The sequence below is a fragment of the Theropithecus gelada genome, chromosome 14 (assembly GCF_003255815.1).
Source record: "Theropithecus gelada isolate Dixy chromosome 14, Tgel_1.0, whole genome shotgun sequence".
NCBI lineage: Eukaryota > Metazoa > Chordata > Mammalia > Primates > Cercopithecidae > Theropithecus > Theropithecus gelada.
The window spans coordinates 79,919,200-79,923,255 of record NC_037682.1 but is presented as its reverse complement, the minus strand read 5'-3'; the positions used below and the strand labels follow the sequence as shown (position 1 = coordinate 79,923,255).

The following is a 4,056-nucleotide window of genomic DNA, read 5'->3' as shown; positions in this document are numbered from 1 at the left end:
CGCATTTGAGGTCATTGAGGCATGCCTTTAAATTACTTCCATAAATTCACAGGATGAAGTTCAAGAGTTTGAGAGATACAAAAGAGACCTATGGAAATGTAAAGAAATAAGAGATTTACACAGGTAAAGAAATAAGAGATGAATAACCACATTGAAAACACAAAATTAAAACCCCAGCTCCCGAATGGGCTAATCAGTCTCTTAACCTATTTTCACTCTGCACTTCCCTCTGGCCTCTATGTAATGCAACTTTAGTAGGACCCAGGGAGGAATCACAACAGCCTGTATAAAGATACCCTGACTGTCTTCCAATAAATATGTAAAATCAATTACCCAAATGGGAACTGGACTTTAATATAGACGCTCAGACAGACTGCATACAAATTTCCAAGATGGCATTATTGCACTGTGCAATTTTGGAACTATTCTTCAAATCTGCTCATAGCCTAGGGTCCTGTATCTTCTTTTGTGTTTGTATTTAACCTTTCAGAAGAGGCAAAAATATTATTCAAAACAATATTTGGTGAATATGATTGAGCCTTATTACTTCTGAAAGAAAAGAAGGAAATCAAGAAGTCTGGATATTTTGTTAAGTGTACAAAGCGGGAAAGGAACTAGAATTTGCTTTCTGTGATATTAGATGTTTTTTTCAGTTCTCTCAGCTAAACTCTAAGATCTTTATAAGGAAGACATCAATTTCTCTGTTTTACAGACCTAAAAGCTAAAGTTCAGGCAGTTGAATAACTCTCTAAAGGTCCCACAGATGAGTAGCAGAGCTGCAACCCAAAGTCCATTTTTTTATTGCATCTCAATGACTGGAGATGAGTTCTAAAGAAAGAGTCTGTAACAATGTAGTTCTTTGGGGAGCAAAGTCATCTCTCCAAGAAGACAGTCAACACTGTAGTCAGAAGGAGAAAAACAACTGAATACCGGGACATATTGCCAGTATATAAAGAATTATTACACATAACCAGAATGAATGAGAAAATAATGGTGCCTGTTAATCTGGGAAAACTGAACAATAATTCAATGTAACTGAACAAATAAATATTGGTATTGCTCTTATCAAATAAATAATATCCATCAATGGAGACAAAGATGTTTTACCATCAAATTCATATAAATTAAAATATTTTGTTACATACTTATATGTAAATAACTGTCTTTTTTAAACAATATAATGAAAACTGCCCCTTTGTTTAGGGGTCTTTTATATTTATGCATAATTTTGCTTTTATTAAAGATGACTGTTACAATCAGGTATATAACCACTTAGTTATATCTATGTTCTGCCTCTTAAAACATGTTCTTAGATAAACCATTTAATCATCTTATTCTTTTCTTCAATTTTCTCCGGACAGTGGTAGAAGTATTATTTGATGGACAGAATAAAGGAAACTGTTTTTGACCACACCAAGATCATACTGATATCTACGGTATAGTCCTGGCTACAAGGAAGCCCAACTCTAACTTGTGAGATGGGCCTAGTTTAGGAAGTAACAATGAGGTGGTAACTAAGGATAGTGCTAGTTGTTACCAAAAATTAACAACTTTAGGTATTTCTGTTTTGGGTTTCTGCAGTTCAGGTGCATCCAAAATTTCTTCATAGTCTGCACTCATTCCCTTTGCCCAGCAACTGACTGTGACCATTCGATCTGAATTCTGACTTTAAGGGCAATCTTTCTTTAAATGTTTCACAGAGCCACAAAGTTTGCAACCACCACCCTCAGCATAGAGTCCTTTGGGATTATCAGGACAAGATCTAGACAGGCTCCCCATTTCTCCGCAAACAAAACATGTTGCCAAAAGAAATTCACCAAGACCCGGGTGTACTTTAGCCTTACATTTGGTTGTTTCATGCTCTGTGGACCCACACCTGTAACATTCCAGTGCCCGTATCTTGATTTTCAAGGGCAGCAGGGCAATCTGCAATTCCATGATGTGATTTTCTACAATGGAAACACACCATTGTGTTTTTCTTTGCCACTTGTCTTTTTAGTCTTCTTCCTTCCCATCGACTGTCTTTTTTTTTTTTTTTTCAAATTATACTTTAAGTTCTAGGGTACATGTGCACAACGTGCAGGTTTGTTACGTATTTATACATGTGCCATGTTGGTGTGCTGCACTCATTAACTCGTCATTTACATTAGGTATATCTCCTAATGCTATCCCTCCCGACCCCCTCCCCACAATAGGACCCGGTGTGTGATGGTCCCCTTCCTATGTCCAAGTGATCTCATTGTTCAATTCCCACCTATGAGTGAGAACATGTGGTATTTGGTTTTCTGTTCTTGCGATAGTTTGCTGAGAATGATGGTTTCCAGCTGCATCCATGTCCCTACAAAGGACACAAACTCATCCTTTTCTATGGCTGCATAGTATTCCATGGTGTATATGTGCCACATTTTCTTAATCCAGTCTATCACTGATGGACATTTGGGTTGATTCCAAGTCTTTGCTATTGTGAATAGTGCTGCAATAAACATACGTGTGCATGTGTCCTTATAGCAGCATGACTTATAATCCTTTGGGTATATCCCCGGTAGTGGGATGGCTGAGTCAAATGGTATTTCTAGTTCTAGATCCTTGAGGAATCGCCACACTGTTTTCCACAATTGTTGAACTAGTTTAGAGTCCCACCAACAGTGTAAAAGTGTTCCTATTTCTCTACATCCTCTCCAGCACCTGTTGTTTCCCTGTTTGTTTTTTAATGATTGCCATTCTAACTGGTGTGAGATGGTATCTCACTGTGGTTTTGATTTGCATTTCTCTGATGGTGAGTGATGATGAGCATTTTTTCAAGTGTCTGTTAGCTGTATGAATGTCTTCTTTTAAGAAGTGTCTGTTCATATCCTTTGCCCACTTTTTGATGGGGTTGTTTTTTTCCTGTAAATTTGAATGAGTTCTTTATAGGTTCTGGATATTAGCCCTTTGTCAGATGAGTAGATTGCAAAAATTTCTCCCATTCTGTAGGTTGCCTCTTCACTCTGATGGTAGTTCCTTTTGACTATCTTTCTTTAAAGCAACTGCAATTTCCTCCCTTACTTCCTTACTGTCTGTGGCTATAATTTGGCCATTATGAACCATCTGTGAATTCTGTCTTAGGTATTCCATGACTGCATTCACATCTTGATTTAAGTACTCTTTTTTCCCTTTGTTATTTTTGTGTTTTCCTTGGTGTTTGTCATTTTGAAGGGATAGCCTATTGGCTTCAAGTTGTTTACACTTTGGTAGGTTCTGGCTTGTTCCCTCAAAGGATCCCTTCTTCATGTCCTCCCATGGTGTTATAGGCAAAGGTCTCTTGTTATATGCAGTACTAACTCGTGCCCACCTGGTCATAATTTCATCAGAGGTACCTCACTGTGCTGCCGCGCAACTTCTTACCACCAACTCTCTTATTTTTAACAGAGATATGAATGATTTCATAAATAAAGTTATTTTCTCCCTAACCAATAAATAAATGAGAAGCATGTATTTAAAGAAGGGACATCACATTGCCAGTTTGCCCTGAGTCCTCACCAGACGTAGTTCAGCTATGGTTTGTGTCATGTTTAATTTGTTGGAGTTCCTACAGCATGCTGTTCTGCATCTCTCCACATCTGTCCTCTGTATTCCCTTTGTTGGAAATGCCTGCCTCATTCCAACTCACCCCTTATGTTTTTGTGTTTAGATTAAGTGTTACCTTCCCCAGGCAACCTCCTCTGCTATCCTCCAACTACAAATTGGATCAATTGTCCTTTATCAGGGCTCTGAAGCAACGTAATAACATATCAGTTCAATTGTATTTAACATAAATTTATTAAACAGATAACTCAAAAAATAAATGAGTGAACATTGGTTCATATAAATTCCTTTGCACTTAGTGTTAATAAAGCTATCCTGTATCTCTTAAGAGACCTAGGCCTTTCTCTTTATGTCAATATGCAAAATAAATTTTACTTCATGATGGCACAATTCTCTTTTCTTAGCAAAACAGCACAATGTAAATGCAGTTATTTTATTAAATGAGAATTAATGTCAAAGACACACCTTCCAACCTAGATTTAAAGATTCTAA

General features: G+C 37.3%; 1 pseudogene; it reads right to left on the bottom strand.

The window, feature by feature from the left end:
• Positions 1-1,533: 1,533 nt before the first annotated feature.
• On the bottom strand, positions 1,534-3,339 carry LOC112605938 (annotated as a pseudogene).
• Positions 3,340-4,056: the final 717 nt, after the last annotated feature.